We start from the raw sequence: 17,158 nt of genomic DNA, 5'->3' as shown, positions 1-17,158 counted from the left end.
AAATTTTGGCCATTTTTGCAGATTGTCTTCTTGTGTCCTGAATGTGCATTTTTGAAGATTGTCTTCTTGTGTCCTGAACGTGCCTAGAACCATTCATGGCATCAGTTTGGCAAAAACAACTTTTGTCTGGGGAGCAGTTCTGAAATTTCTGAGATATTTTTGCCTGCAGTTTATGCTGCAGTTCTGCAGCACATCCATCCTGGGTACTAGCTAGAGGAGAGAGTGTAAAAAATTTCTGCTTAATACAGTTCTGTGGAGCAACCTTTGATGAATGACCACATTGAATGGAGAGGACAGAAACAAAATGTCATGAATGATGTGGCCGAGTTTTGCCTAAGTCTGAGTTGAGTTTTGGGTTTTTTTGTCTCATTTCTCAACTCCATACTTCTCTTATTTGGAAGTCATATTAAAAAAAAAAGAAACCACCTCACCTTCCTGCACTTGCTTTCTCCTGAAAAGGAGAACATTCTATGTGAAGAACTCTGTATGACGCCAAAAGCAATATTAGTTTTTGGAATCAGCTTTCAGGATGTGCTGAAAGTTGTGTAATCAGTACCTTACCTCTCAAAAAGACTGGGTGCTTTACTCCTCTACATCTCTTAGGCATGCAGGGCCTGGGAAAGTTGTTTTTTACAGATACTCGAGAGGCCTAGCTAGAGAACTAAATGGTCTGGAAGCATATCAAAAGTTTCTCCACCCTGGGTTCAAAGCTAGGCCCATTTTGACATCAGAATCTTTCTCCAGGCTACAACAATATTTCAGGGAAATAAAACCCGAGTAACTTTAAAAACATCATAGTAACTAGAAGAATACAGTATAAAAATGCTAAATAAGGTTATGATTTTTGTTAAAACGTAAGAAAAATGCAGTATTAACACAGTCATAAGCACCAAAAAAGAAAAGTGCACAAGTAGGGGAGTGATGTGTTGACAGCACTGCCTAGTCCAGAGAAGAGCTGTAATTCAGGATAAGGGCTTCCAGGTGATCAGAAGCCTTAGCTTCAAAACTCTGTTCCCTCTAGAGACTACAACACTGCTGTCCTAACATGAACATGCATTCAGAAAGCCACTTAACATGATGCAGTCATGTTTTTACCTGCATTTGTTGAAACAGGAGTGAGTTACCATACTGCCCTTCCTGAGAATGTACAGAGGTGCAATTTCAATTTACTTTAAAGCATTGGGAAGAAACTGGGGGGGTCTAGAAGTTGCTTCAGATGTTGTTCATCTTTCCCTGCTACAGGTGCTGTACCCTAAGTCTGAGCAGCAAATGGGTGGTGGATGTCAATACCCACTTTACCACCTTGGTGCATGAGAACTGGAGATCTGACTCAGATATGTGGCTTATTTTTAGATTATTTAAATAATATTTGGGGTTAGGTGATATTTATGAAGCACCTTAAAGTCCACGTAGGATAGGGCATTCATGACTATGCATGTGTAAGCAACTTGTCTCTCCTTTTCTGCAGCTGCCTAAGCAAGTTTTGTGATTAAACACTGTATGTTTTGGACTGTGGTTCCACAGGGTGAGTGGCTTGGCAGCAGCACTGGATGAACAAGTTCCCACCCCTGGCACTGCACTTAGGGTGGTATATACTGGTGCAGAAGTGGGGTTGCCTTTGATAAAGCCGAGCCAGTTCTTGGGCATCAAGAAGTCCTTATCCCTGGTATCGCCACTGGCCCACCAGGCTTGTGAATTTCTGAATGCATTTTACAATACTGTATGCATAGCAGAATAATTACTAAGGGGCCAAATGTGACTTGAAAACAGCTTTTGTTCACTGGGGAATCCTCCTCCCATTGCACAGCTCCTCAGAAAAGGCTACTGGGGCCAGGGCACTGGTCTACAGTCCCCAGAGAGTGAGCTGGGGCTTGGTGAGACAAGCAGGAAGCCAGCGCTGGTGCTGAGAGACACCCAGCTGGAACCATTCCCTGTTCCTGGCCCCTGGAGCTCACACCAAACCAATGTTTGCACAGGGCTCTGATGAGGAAAAGCAGCGTATTGTTCATTACTCATAATAACAAACTCCTGAGTCTCCAGATAAGTAAAACATTTCAAACTAAGCTAGACCTAGAGCTTTGGGCTGGAGCATCCTGAAGGGTGAAGCAGACGCGTTCAGATGATATGATAAGGGGCAATATTGGCATGTATTTCTGCTGAGGTTTCCTCTTCATAAATGGTTAAGTAAACAACCCAGGGAGCTGCTGGTCAGTTTGTCTCACTTCAATATCTATCATAGAAAAAAGCAAATAAAGAGGCTATTTTGTAAGCAGTCAGATGGTAACAGGTTGATATAGTGTGAGGAACATGGAATTTTAGGAAATAGACCAAATTTTGCAAAGCTTGCATATTTTTGAAGCAATCATAAGCTTTGTAGTAAGGTGGTTGATGTAAAATTCAGGGCTGATATCATCAAATCGAAAATGAGTTTAGGAATTAATAAAGACATTTATGCAATAGCCTTTGTGTCAAGGGTAAACCTGTATTTAATTCTGTTTGTAGTTTGCTTTCATGAATGCTCTGGAATTTAAACTAGGTGGTTATTGCAGTTTGTGGAAGGTTAAGTTTTAGAGAACTGAAACTGCCGAAGGCTGTGGAGAATTCTAGCAAAACCTGTGACTTCCAAGAGGAAATTCAATGTTATAAAGCTATGAAAATGAGAGGAAAAAAATCCCAAGCCAAACTTTTATCAATCATAACCCAAAGAAAAAAAGGTTATATAGTAACAGCGGGGAAGAGGATCTGGGCATTAATAGATAACAAATTAAACACAGCACAGTATAATTTGCAAGAAGGCAAAGACTGTTCTGGGCAAGGTTCCTAATGTTTCTGCTATATCTGATCCAGGATTACCTCCAGGTCTACCCTGTAGGAGAGAATATTTTATTCTGCTCAGATTTTTACATAAAGCTTGCAGAATCATGAAACACAGTGTACAGATAATGTGTGTTAAAGTAATTGCATGATGTAGTTTCAGTTGTATTACAGTGGGAGTTTCTGTGTGTGTGAGTTGAAGATATATTTGGATTATTACAGGTCACGGTAATGGTTCTACATTGTATTTATCCTTTGTCTTCCTTTTCAGTCCTCAGAGTGATAATTTCTCTCTGAACAGCATACGCAATATCAGGAATACTCTGTGGAAGAACAGGGAACAAATAAAAACCTCTTCAGTGAACAAACAACAGGGATAGCCCAAAAAGAGGAAAAATGACTTTAGGCTTAATGTCAGCTTTCATGAGAAGGCAGATAGATATATGCAGTGTAAGAGGACAGCTAAGAATATTTTGAAACAGAATATTGGTATTTTTAAAAGTAGAACTGAAAGAAAAGTGTTACTGCAGGTGATCAAAGAAAAGCCAACACAAAGAGAGTGCCTCAAACTATGTATTAGGGAAAATACATAAGACTGGCCAGAAAAGAGGAAGAATTTGCATCACTCATGGAGTTTGGTGTGCTCAAAATTAGCTTAGTTCTTAGGGTGGACGTAAGAAACTGTTTGCTATGGAAAAAAATGGGCTTCCTTGAAACACAGTGTTATCTTAAAAAGTGCTTGCCATAATAATAAAAAAGCAAACCCAAACCAACAACTTTTTTGTCAGGATAACCTCTTAAATCAGAGACAGATTACAAACTATTGAGATTCTCTGCTGAGGATTTATATTAGGAGCAGGAACAGAAGCAAAATTTTGTGTGCAGGTAAAGGTTTTTCCAACAAGCTCCATGTCTTGCTTTGCTTGGATGAGCAAGATATGTCTGTGTAATGGTGCTAAGCCTTGGTGAGGCAGAGATGTGCAGGTCTGTCAGGCAATCAGGTATCCCAGAGGGCAGAATGCCTCACCCTCTAAGCTTCAATCCTCGCCTGCAGCAGGGCACTCAGGGCCAAACATCAACATTAAAGTCTCCCCAGCCATGGCAGCAAAAGGGAAGAGAACAATCAGGAGCCCTGTCCGTGTGTGGTGGCTCTGTTCTTCTACAGAAAGCACCTTTCTTGAAGCTCCAAAATGTGTGGAGGGAGAGCAATCCCCCTCTCCTATGGCTCTTTGAAACCATTTTCCCTGCAGTAAAGGGAAACTTCTGTAGTTTTCTGCCTTCCCTTTGCTCACTGCCATGAGCTCCTGGGAGGGGTGGAGTAAAATGTGTCAGTGGAAAATAAGGAGTAAAGCTGTGGTGCACGTTGTACAGCTTTTCGGAATCCTTAGCATTTAGGCAGAGCGAAAACAGCTTTAAAGAGAACCAGGAAGGTTTGAGTTCAGGAGTGTGTCTTCAGCAGACTACACAGTTATCTGACTTGCAGACTCTGAAGTGTAATGGGTTAAGGAAATGCCCTTTTGGTTCTGGAGAATGTGCCTCAATAATCTAAATTTGGTGGTCAGTTATAAAATTGCCAAACAATTAGGTTTCCTTCCTTGTCTGTGCTCATAAATGGAGCGGCCAAGCCGTGCATGAGTGTTGCATGTCAGAGCAGCAGCAAATGAACAGGGCTCTCCAGGAGGGTGAACAGAGGCTCCTGCAACAAGCCCAAGCACTTGGCAGGAGAGGCAGAGAGGGTGGTGACAGCAGGGGAATGTGGGGACCACGGTGGCCTCCGTGAGAGGGCTCGGAGGAGGCTGTTGCTTTGTGTTAACCTTTCAAAGCAATAAGCATTTCTCAAGAGAGCCTATCTGCCTTTTTTGCTAAATATAGGACTGCCTTTCTCCTTCCCGGTCAGTAAGTGTGCTCTGTGGGTGCCAAAGCTGTCTGCTGACTCTGTTCTTTCTTTTCCTCCTGTTTCCCTCATGTCTTCTGTGATGAACTCTGTAACATCCTTGTAAAAGCTTTGCTGCTCCTAATTTGCCTACTGTCATTCCCTGGCCTGGAGCTTGCTCCAGGGAAGGCACAGGAGCCATCTGTCCTGTGGCCATGTCTCACTGATGTGGAAGAGTCCTGGCTGTGCATGGAGCTCAGGTGGGATTCGGTGCTTAGGTGGGATTTGCAGGCAGTGGATGATGTTTCTGACGGGCTGGAGTGTCTGTCAAACAACACTACACCCAGCTTTACTTCTTCCTATCACCAGTGGGTTCAAATGAAAATCAGAAAGCCATCCTGCAGAAGGTCTTGTTCTCTTACTGGGGGTCTGTAAATCAAAGGGTCATGTTTCATGTCCATGCATTAACACATGAGTGCATCAATCTTCTGGCCCCAGTTCAGGAAAGCCTCCTTCTTCAAGAGGGCTCCTGAGCACCTGCTTTCATTTGCAGATCTGTTTTTACGGCATTCTGGTTTCTAGAGTAAAAGGCAGGTTAATATCATGTGGAATAGTGGCTTGGGTGAACAGCAGTACTGAAATCTGTGACTACATCCCTTCCAGCTTAGTGAGACCTAAAGGCCTCTTATGCTAAGAAACTTGATCGGTTAAAACATGAGTCTTCTTTCAAAAGCTTAAGTTAATAGATCAAGTGAAGTTTAAATCAAATCTGAAATCTAAAATGCATTTATTTAAAAATTAGTATTGATTTTAATATTTATTCCTATTTATTGTTAGAGTAACAAATGACATCTTTACTGATTTCCTTTTTTCTGTTTGGTCCAAAAGTAACTGGTTTTCTAGCCATTGTGTTTTTCCTGCTTTACACTTCTTTTTGAAGGCATTTAGCTTCATTCGAGCTTCCCCTTTTCAGGCTTTAATTTGTGAGCAGCTCTTCATAGAGGAGATCAACATTTTTAGACCATGTCTAGTGGCATGGCAAGAAATCTAGTGATGGCGCTGCGTTTTCTTCTAAGGGACTCATTGATCACAGATGAGGTGCCAGACTCCTGTGAGATGTAAGTACATCAGTATAAGAACTGGTATACTGGCTGAGATTACGAGGATCCCTAACACCACAATGCTGTTTTCTATGGTAGGTGGGAATGATGATTAAAGAAAGTGTAGAAGGCAGTGGAAACATTAAGAAGTATAAGATATGAGGTATGTTTTCCCATTCCTTATGGTTGGTGAATTAGGGTCTTATTGAACTAGACAATAACCTGAGTAATTTTGTTTATTAGCCACTGATGGCTGGGCACTTATGTATCTGTTTTTTAAACCCATTTTCATTTATGGCCTTCACAGTCCTGACAGTGAATTCCACAATGGAGTTATGTATGGCACAGAGAAATACTTCCTTACGCTGATAGGGCCTGTCCTTTTGTAGAAAAGGAATATGACAGGTAATGTAACCTCTTTTTTTGAATAATAAGCCCTGAATATGCATGGTTTTAAAAGGGTGAGTGTTCTGTTGCACAAAATGTTTAACTACTGCAGTTTAATTGCAGTTCACTTTGGAAAAGCAACCTGTAATCATCCATTCCTCCCGCTTTCCCTGAACCAGGTGTGGCAGTTGAGCAACCTCAGGAACAGTTGATCTGACAGAAAATTAATCCACCAGAAATCTATTAATTTTCCTTCAGAGTAGGATCCTTACCACACAGCCACTAAACCAGGAGCCTATGGACGCACGTGAAGAAAGCAAAGGGATGCAAGAGCACTCCCATGGGGCAGCCCACTGCTGGATGGGTTAAGCACTTCATGAGTCGGCACAGGGTCTCAATGGCAGGAGTGTTTGAGAAGTGTAGAGTAACATGTCAGATTATCATATAGAGACTGTAGCTTTTCAGGGCTTTCTTATTAAGTGAGAAACTTGTTTGGTTTTCTTGTAGTTCCACTAAGACAAATTCCACCCTCAGTGACATGAGCACAACAGGCACCTGAATTTGGACAGCCAGCAAAATAAGGACATGAACCTGCTTGAGTGAGTCCAGAGGAGGGCCACACTGATGAGCAAAGAGCTGGAGCACTTCTCCTGTGAAGACAAGCTGAGAGAGCTGGGCTTGTTGAGCCTGGAGAAGAGAGGAGACCTTGGAGCAGCCTTCCAGTGTCTAAAGGGGGCCTACAAGAAATCTGGAGAGGGACTTTTTCTAGGGGCATGTAGGAATAGGACATGGGGGAATGGTTTTAAACCAAAAGAGGGTAGATTCAGATTAGACATTTGGAAGAAATTCTTTACCGAGAAGGTAGTGAGGCGCTGGCACAGGTTGCACAGAGAAGCTGGCAGCGTTCAAGGCCAGGTTGGAGGGGGCTTTGAGCAATCTGGTCCAGTGGGAGGTGTCTCTGCCTGTGGCAAGGAGTTGGAACTTCATGAGCTTTAAGGTCTTTTCCAACATAAACAATTCTAGGATTCTATGATATTAACTGATACTCAGATATTAACTGCAAGGAGAGTAATGGGCTTGTTCCTCTTCTACTTGAGCAGGAAAAGCCTCATAAATATTATTCTTCAATCTGTATTCCTGAACTCACTTGGAAAAAAGTTCCCACCTACTATGCTGCAAAAGGTAGCTACAAGTTTTCCTCCTCTCCATTATTGCTCTTCAGATCTTCAATCGAGATTTTCCATTACAACATGAGGCATTAATGTACTGCTGTTTTGTATAATGCACAGTGTCCATGTGCATATTGGCAGTACATTTATGTTCTGGTGCTGTAGGGAAGAAGTAAGAATTTACTTGCAGACAGACACTGTCAAGTTCACAGAAGTATTTGTATTTAACTTCTGAATTTGAATCAGAAGAACACTGATTCACATTATTTAGTTTCCTTTGTATATATCTCATATTATTTAATTGTAATAGAAGCAATTGCGCCCTAATGGTATTGATCATTTAATAATATTAAACTAACAATAAATGTGTCAGTTAAAACATTAAATGATTCTGAGTCACCTAATAAAGCCACAAAGCTCAGATCTTAAGGGACTGGCAAGTTCTAATGAAGATTTAATTCTTATATCTATTTACAAAATTTAGTCTGATTTCTTAAAACAGTGAGGGGAAAATCTGACTCTCTTTTCCCCTACTTAAAAAGTCTGCAAAGCTTTGTTAAGAAAATAAACTGAAAAGGCTCTGAATAACACATGAGCTCCAGAGGAATGCTATGGACCTGCTGCAGCTTAGGCAGATGAACATCAGTGGCTCCAGTTGTTTGCAGCAGACACAGAGTGTTCTCCTCCCTTCTGCTGAGAATTCCCCCACCTTTGTTTTGGTTGGATTCCCACCAAAAATGGCAGAGGATGGGTTTGTGTGTCATGACTGCCCTTGAAGAGCAGAACTGCCACATCCTTCTTAGCCTCAATCAATCAAGTGGTCACCACGGTTCATGCGCTGGTACCTCCTGCAGCATTTGTTTACTGAATCTGTGGAGGGATTACGCACTTCACAGTGCAAAGCGAAACACTCTGCTCGTTGATGATATTTCGGAGGTGAATCCAAGGGAACTGATAAAAGGTCACAACAGAGGCAAGATGGAAGATTTTCCTCTCTGAAGTTCTCTCATGGCTTTCTGTCCAGTTGAAGTAATATGCCTGACTTCTCTGAGACCCTTAGCTAGACCTGAGGTCATCCTGGAGGTAGCAGATACAGCTTTCCTATTGCAGGTATAGCACCAAGAGATGTGTAGTGTTCTCTCCCCTTGGTTCAGGAGAAGTTTTTCCACAGGAGAGCAGGAAGAATCCCATAGTTATTATTTTCACAGATTCACATACTGCCCTAAGGCTTTGTAAATAATCACAGGGGAAAAAATCAAGTTAGAATTAGATTTAGACAAACATTTAATTATGTACAGAGCTTTAAAATTATGAACAGTCTTTGGAATAGAAACATACTCAAAGCTATGAAAGTAATTAGCTGCTACCTTGAATTGTCAGCAGCCTGTGATTAAATAAAGAGCGAGAAAGAGATTTGTATTGCACTTCAGGTGTTTCACAAAGGTTTTGAATTAAAGTAACACAATACCAATAACTTTAATTCTCAATTTGATAGAGTAACTACAGCAGGCTAAAAATCATCCCATTTACTGGAATAATCCAGACAGTACATAGAAATATACAGGTGTGATCTTCTGGATCCCTCTATGCTGATGAACAGGTCAGTACAACTGTTTGTCCGTCACTGTACTGTGCCAGTAGGTCTCAGAGGTGCCAACAGACCAGGATGTGTGAAAGCTGGCTTCTTATGGTTCAAGCAAGAAATCAGTTGAATTTTCTCCACCTATCAGTGTAAACCATTCAAGCAAGCCAGGATGCTTTTGCATAAAATTAAATGAGGAGCAGCATAAATATTTTTCTCTCTGTGGACCCATGGGATCAATATTTTCTGTTAGGACAGTGATGATTCACCCAAGATCACAAGAGAACTTCTTGTGCTGGTACAGCTGGGAGCCTGAGGGTGCAGAAGAGCGTGTCACAGGTGGTTTTCAGACATGACTTTGTTGTTTTGTGTTTGTTGTTGGAGTGTTCATCTGTAGAACAGCACCAGGCCTGGGCACCATCAGTAGCAAAATACTGTTACCTGACTTCTCACAAGTACCACTAAAAAGTGAAAACATATATTTTCTATCTCAGACAACCTGCCTGGATCTGTCCACACATGGACATTTCACTACTTTACTTTGGAGTGTCTTGTGGGTATATAGCCAGTCTCTCCAGTCTTCATGGGACAGTTCAAATGCCATAATTTCACCATTCGTACTGACGTACTGGAGTCATACTGATACAGGGATTGATCACATACTTGGCTGTGAATAGAGCTAAGACAACAGGGATTGTTCAGGCAACATTGCTGCATCAACTGGGTCCCCAGCAGTGTGTGCTATTTAGAGTTATCCCAGAGAGGAGCAGAGGGAGCTTTTGGCCATTGTCTTCATCTCTGAGAGCTGCTCCAACAAGCATTGAAGCCATCTCCAAAAAGCCCTTGATCTGGGAGCATTGGTCATATGAAGGCTCTTGGTCACATGAAGGTGTTCATTTCCAGCTGATAATCAAGAAGTTTGGTCATCCCTGTTGTATTTCCATACCCATTTCTTCATTCTTTATTTGCTAACATGATCTTTTCTCTCATTGTCTGTCATAGAAAAATTTAGCAAATTTAGTAACAAAACTTTACCTATAGTGAGTATCCTATATCATATCATTTAGTGGGGAAAAAAAAAAATGAATCACTTTGCAAATTTCAGGGGGAGGGACATTTTCCCGCCTCACTGCCAGGCACACATATACCCAAAGGGGAAGCTGTAGGTCCTTTGATTCCCGAGTTTGAGTACTTCAGTCTGGGTTTTATGGGTAAGCTTTTACATGATATTTTATTGAAAGATTGTCATTAAACTGAGCTTTTAAGTAAGAGATATTGCTTGAGCTAGCTATTGAGTTTACAAATTACAGCTTTACGTACACTGAAAACTGGGAAACCCTGTGATTACAGGCAGAGTGATATTCTTATAAAGCTGTTATAGATAGCCGTGTCAATTTTGAATAAAAAAGGAAATTAAGTATATCCATTTGATCCCTGTGATAGAATCCTCATCAGGACTTCGGCTACATGAGTGAAAACTTTCACTTCTAAATTGATTTTTCAGTACAGGACCAACTTTCTCTGAGACTGATTTAAAGTAGACATGTAGGAAAGGGAAGGCATGAGTGCTCTTTTTGGGGAGAAGAAGGAAATACCTGAAACCCCTGTTTCCTTTTCTTCAGCTCAGCTGTCTAGCTGTTTATAGCCCAGAGACCAGAGCAGCAGAGAGTAAAGCAGAGTGCTAAAAGGAATGAAAGAGTTAAAGTGTGTTTGAGAGAACCAGGAACCCCGTAGATGTGTGGAAGGAAAATGCTTCCCAAAATGGGTAAAAAATAACAAATATAAAATGTACTGAATGAGCTTTTGTTTTTGCTTAAGATTAACTTAAATTTTTTAGAAGAGAAAAAAATACTTTCTCTAACAACATGAACCCTGTGTATATTTACCTGAGGCTTATAGAAATAGCTCATATGACGAGTCTGGCTCCACAAACTCCGCCTAAGAAGCCTGGATCAGCAAAATTCAATCTGGAAGCTCTCTATAAATTTATGAAACTTGTCTGAGGTTTCCAAGTTAACTAATAAAGTAATCTTTTGTTTGTAAAAGATAAAACAGTCTTATAAATTAATAGTGAAGTCTGTGGAAATGAATTTTCAGCATTCAGTTGTTTTCATTCTAACGATAAAGAAATGCTAACTCAAGATCAGATACACAAAGTGAGGGCTATTTGTAAATATGTTTTATTATTTTTTTATATCTTTTTTGGCTTTTTTACTTACTGGAGACTTTCAGCAGTTTCATGCTTCAAATAAATCTTAAGGAAGAAGTTAAAGCAAGCAGTCAGCTGCTCTAAGGCTGATCAAATAGTTCTTTTCTGCCTGTTTTACTAACAGATGAACAGGCAATCCCATTTATAGAGCATACTACATGTTGACAGAGTGCATTACTTCAGTTTGCCGTATTGGCAATTTGAGATGTTAACAAAACAATGCTGAGGGCGCTCTCATTCTGTATTGCCATCCTTGGAATGCGGCTTGGGTTTTCATTAACTCTGTCGCTACAAGGTACCACAGATGAAGGCAGATTTTATAGGGGGGGGAGTAATAAACATTAGAGAACAGAAAGTTGTAAACAGTTGAAATTCTTGTCCTGTGTGGATGAATTCCTTTTCCTTAACACTCTCTGATGTTCTCAGCATCATGTGGACACTTGGTCTGATCGGAGGTGAACGGGCGGATAGTTGGCAAGGGCTCTGATCCCTCCCAGCTGTTGTGTAGGGCGAAGTGGTCGCAAACTCCTGCAGCCGGTGAATATAAGCTTCAATATAAACAGTAAAAGTTTGGAGATTCTGCCCGGCTCTTGGCTCACAGCATTCTGGCTCTACTTAGGAGCACAGATCTCATCCAGGACTGCTTCCAAGATTTCCCCTCAACTTTTCAATCAAGGGAGGACAGAAAGGGGAGGGAGGGGGATTGCTGGCGGGAGAGAGAAAAAAAGGGGGAAGAGCATGGCTCTGCTTCACTGCTGCATTATTCCCACTTTTCCCTATTCTGGCTTGATTGAAGTCACTGGTAAAATTACTGTGAATCTTTCCAAGGCCTTTTCTGTAGATACATATTTATGAGTCTTACCAGGACAGTTAAAGCAATACAAGTCACTTGAGAAGAATTTAACTACAAAGGAGCTGGACATCCTTATTGCAGGAGGAGAGCAGGCTGGTGGGGGGATTCTTCTGGGATAGCTGCAGTGCTTTCAATTCATAGCTTACCTTTTTCCAAAACAATTGCCTGAGAATAGGCCAGTGTTTTTATACAACCCAGCTTTTCTCAAGTTGTTTTGCCCAGGGGGATCGTCCCCTCCCAGATTAGCATAAGTGTCATTGCTCAGTGCTGAAGCTATATGACCACTGGATCCCTGGATCCTCTCTGGGAGGCTATTGGACTGTGCCCTGCCTTCACCTTTCTCTGAACCTGCAAAGGGAATAGCCCCAGTTTGGGATATACTGGAATAACTGCATTCAACCTCTGAGGGCTTCAATATACTTGCAGCAGTAAATGATCCTGCAGCTTAAAACAATACAGCTCTTCAAGCAGGGAAGCTGCTTAGGCGACAATGCATGTCTTATATGAATCATGCTTTTATGTTCCCATTGCTTTTTTAAAAGCACTTTCTCAACAGCTTACACTCGGGGCTCCAGTTTCCAGGTAACAGAGAGCACCAGACGCCCAAGCACCAGGTAATTTAGCTTTTTGCTGGGTGCAACTGGGAAGCAGTTGTGAGCACTAACATTATAACCCTTCAGTTAAACGCAGCTTGTTTGGCATGAGGACTGATTTGTGAGAGTGAGATGCCATCTTTACCTCACAGCAGTCACGTCTGGTGCAGCTGTTGTCATGACTGCTGCAGGGAAGAACAAAAGTGCAATAAAGACACCTTTTGCTGTGTTTACCGAGCTGTTTTCAGCAATGTGTATTGCTAAGTACTGAGTTACTCCATGAATCCTCTTGGGTAAGGTACTAGTCTGTTTTGCCTGGACGTGTAAGACAGATCTTCTTGCAAATCTTTCCTCAAGTTCCAACCTTTGTGCATTTTGATTTATATTTTGGGAACATGTGACCATTGAAACAGACTATATAGACAGCTGGACAAAAGGTTTTTAACAGAGTTATTCTTTCCTTTGGGTAGCACAACTTGTTGTAGGACTCTACATGGATATGTCTGCAATGGCAGCTTATACAGGTGGGCACACATAGCATATGTGTTCAGCAGATGAAACATGGTATCTGCGTTAGATTACAAGTCCCAAACTCTTTTGACTCTGTTGTTTTATGGAGTAGGTCTTCAGTGACTGTAATTGGGGCCAAGACACCTAGTCATGCTTAGATACTGACAGGTAGCTGTGTATCTGAAGATGAATCCCATATGGCACACTTGGACATGGTAGTCAATGTTTGGTTTAGGTTTTTTTTCCTACATACTTTACAATGTTTTCAGGCTTAGGGTAAGTCATCCAGAGTGTTTAAGATTCTGTGTTTCCCCATTTCTCCTTTGAGTGCTGAAGTCAGTTCCCTGATATCCTTTCTCACTTGTCACGACAGGTCAGGAGAACCTTTATGCCTCGATCATTAGGTGATTGAAGTGTTTTACTAGAAAACAAATATGCTTTGATGCTTCTGCAGCCTTGAGGACAAAAGAATAATGACCTTATAGCCAGGGAAAATGATGCTCAAATAAGACTCATTACTGCTTGAAGCCCTCAGAACTTCATACAGCTAAATTGTAACTATACACTGAAATTGTAACCATAGCTGCTCTTCAGAGCAGAGCCAGACTGTGAATTTAAGTTGCTAAAGCACAGTATAAAAATAGTCATTGTTAACTCAGTGGACAGCCATATATACAAGTTTAAAATAACTCACAAGGAACTCAGTGTATGAGGTTATTGCATGTGATTCCATTTTATAAATACAAAAGAAGAAACGTCACAGTAATGAGTAGAAATTTGCTGCAGTGGAAAAAGCCAACATGCTAGCCTCAAACTACTTCATTTGCAGCTTCTTGAATCCACTTCTAATCCATCCAGGAAAACTATTGCTGGCCTACAAACAGGCTGAATGGAGACTCTGATTTTATGACTGTGAGAAAATCCTCCTGGGCTGTCCCACAGCCCAAGGCCCGGGACTGACTCAGTGTGTATATCTTTGGTTAAGTCTATCCAGTGATCCAAACCAAGATCCAGTGATCCTGAAAATTCTGTGTTCCCGTTTCCAATGTGGGCTGCCTGGCACAGCTGCTCTTCAGTGGGCTCTCAGGCTGTAGCGCAGGCTGCCTGCCAGGGCTCCACACTGCTGGAGATGGCACAGCCCCACAGCTTGCTGGTGCCAAGACCTCAGGGCATCACAGGACCGTGGAAAATCCTAATTCCACAGTAATTCCTAGGCTGGTTTTCTGGCATCCCAGGCTCCCTCCCTCCCCTGGAGCTGAGATATACTGGGATGCCTCCCAGGGGCTGTCACTCCCAGCACAGTTTGTGTGAGCGCTCTCCCACGGCTCAGAGAAAACAGGAATTTTTTGTCAGGCTCATTGCTAACCAAGCAGACTACTTCACGATTTGTCTTCTTCTTGCTCAAAACAAAACAAACAAAAAAAAGTATGGAAATTTACAGTTCACGAGAAGTTTGAAAATGTTGACTTTAGACTCAATCGGATGAAAGTCAAATTTTGAAAAGCAAAGTTCCTTCTCAACTGGAACATTTGCTTCTCAACCAGCTCCAGTGAATACAATGAATACTAATATCCTGACCCTTAATGTACAGTTGAAATCCACAATAGAAGAACACAAGATCCATCTGCTTATGTGATCCCAAAACTATTGACAACTACAGAAACATGATGTTTGTAAACACTTCACATGCAGCCTGAAATGTATTAAACAATGACTTCATCTGAAGAGGTTTGTTAACATTATGAATATTATTACTGTTGGTCACAAGAGGCTTGGTCTTGTTCCAGTCTTGAAATAATTACTTTTACACTGAAATACTGGTTTTTGAATTAACAACATTAAATCAAAATGTACAGTAGTCACATTGCTTCTTGGGAGGTTTTACTGTGTAGCTATTACTCTGCACACTAAATGGATTTTGGCAATCCTGTGCTATCCACAAAACAATTCTGAATAAACTTTAGGTCTGTGAAAGAGCCATTCCCCCTCCCAAATTCTTGTCAAATACCCAGATGGTAAATTTAGATAGAAGATCATGCTTCTAGCCAGTTGTTGATAAGCATTCCTCTTTCTACTCAGAGCAAGCAAATCATGTATCTGTAGCTGATTTGTTTCAAGTTAGTGTTTTTTAAGTTGTTTTTTTTTATACAGCTGCAATTCCTGTAGAAGTCATATGTAATGAAAGAAAATTGTGCTTTTCTGCCTCTCCAGTTCTCAGAAGACATTTCAGGGAGGAAGATAATTGCTAGTGAGAGCTCAGCCCAGTAATGCAGTTCACGGTGAATGTGAGTTGCAAGGAAATAAACAAGGAAGGAAACACATGAAGGGCTGCCCACTTTCAGGAACTAGAAAAATCTTCCTGTCAATTGTTATTTTCCCAGATGTGTATCATTTACAGAGATGAGACTTGACTAGGATTTTTGCTTGTATGGTTAAGTCCCTTAAATTGTTCTGAAACTCTAAACCTGGAAGTTACATTTTCTTTCTGTTTTTTTCCTTCTTCCCCCCCCCTCTTCCCCCCCCCTTCATTTTTTGACCCTTATTCTCATCTGCCTTTTTAGCTTGGTCTGTCAGCAAGGAAAATCAAGCCTAGAAAAAAAAAATATACTTGAAACTGTCAGTTCTTTTCATGTGAAGCAGTGAGTGGTCCCATTTATGTAAATTGCAGCCTTTGAGGAGGCAGGATAACTGTTAGTTTCTTCTGCAGCTTTAAATCCCAAATGAATTCTAATGACCCACAGGATTAATGCTAATTTTTATTGAAAAACTGTTTTCTGGTATGTGATAGGATCATGTTTTTGATTTACAAGTTAGTAGTTTGGCATTTTATTTTATAGATATTCTAGCAAATTTTCACTTATGCTGAAGGTAGAGACCAATGTGCAAACATAAGGGATGAAAAGTAATTTAATCTTTTTCTAAAATACAAGACTTTTAGATTAAATTTCTTTGCCAAGCTGCTGATAACTGATAATGCAGTAATTGGCAGTAATGTGCACAATCACACACAGGACATCACTGGCCTATAAATTATACAGTATACATATAGTGGCCTATATATTGTGTCATGATTTATTGGATTAAAAAAAAAAAAAAGGATGAATGTAGTAATTAGAATTAAATACCTGACTGACACACCAGTACTAACACACTCCTGGATGCTTGCTAACACACCTTCATTAGGGAAAAAGTTTCCTTTGTGATCGCTCCAGGAGTTGTCTGTTTTTATTCTTGAATGCTCACATTATCTTCAGTTTCACCTTCCCCTGGGGCTACTTATAAATTGCTGCTGCTGACCACAGGCAGAGGGCATGGGGAACAGTGGAGGGGAGAGTCCTCCTCTAGATGCTTATTGATGCCATTCCTAAGAACTGCTTCTCCTACCCCACTGCAGAGCACAGTTAACCTGTTTGAGTTTGTAATCTGGAGTCCAGTCTGCCATCTTGGACTTCACAGAGTTGGGCAGTGTGGAAGCATTATGTGGGTGTGCAGAGGGTGCAGGTCCTCTTAGATGCTCAGGTCCACCACCACATGGGGGTTTGTGTCTGGGAAACCCAAGCTGCTTTGTCTCTGCTTCTCCACTGGCATGAGCAACACTTGGGCAACTGCTCCTTGAGATCTATAAGAGTTTCATGCTCTTCTAGGGTGTTAGATATCATATAAAGGGACTTTAGACATCTAGGAAATCACAGCGATTGAGTTCTTTCTAAATAGGGTTTCTTTTGTCTAAGAAGTTTTATGTCACTGTTCTGAAAAAGCAGCTCTGCAAGTGAGATGGCACTTCATTCTTCATGGGCATTAAGTACTATTTCTCTTAGCTGTGTTAGAAACTGGTGAAACTATCAACATATTTTGATAGGGAGCAGAAAAAAGAAGTTAGTTCTGAACAGAGGATCTTTGCAATGTTATTATCCCAAAATTCTGATTCTTTAGTTTCTAGTTTCCATTTATAGAGCTTTATGCATTTCATTTACTTGTCTGTCGTCTTTTCTCTCTTCTTTTTGGGACGTAGACAGCAACTGTAACTTGCAATGACTGAATGAACATTTGGCCAGGATAAGAAAAGTG

General features: G+C 41.0%; 1 protein-coding gene and 1 long non-coding RNA gene across 2 annotated transcripts in view; one reads left to right on the top strand and one right to left on the bottom strand.

The window, feature by feature from the left end:
• Window positions 1-17,158, top strand: part of LOC133218232 (rho GTPase-activating protein 6-like) — a 267,808-nt gene that overhangs the window by 144,379 nt on the left and 106,271 nt on the right. The gene's annotated exons all lie outside the window — the stretch shown is intronic.
• Window positions 5,470-6,518, bottom strand: LOC133218290 (uncharacterized). The gene is made up of 2 exons (XR_009727091.1): window positions 6,447-6,518; window positions 5,470-5,796 (listed from the first exon to the last, which is right to left on the bottom strand). It is a non-coding gene; the product is annotated as an uncharacterized LOC133218290 (long non-coding RNA).

The sequence above is a fragment of the Neopsephotus bourkii genome, unplaced genomic scaffold (genome assembly GCF_033783945.1).
Source record: "Neopsephotus bourkii isolate Nb327-2 ecotype Australia unplaced genomic scaffold, CSIRO-AGI_Nbou_v1 NB_1234, whole genome shotgun sequence".
Lineage (NCBI taxonomy): Eukaryota > Metazoa > Chordata > Aves > Psittaciformes > Psittacidae > Neopsephotus > Neopsephotus bourkii.
Note: the sequence above shows the minus strand (reverse complement) of the source record. Positions and strands in the feature narration are given on the sequence as shown.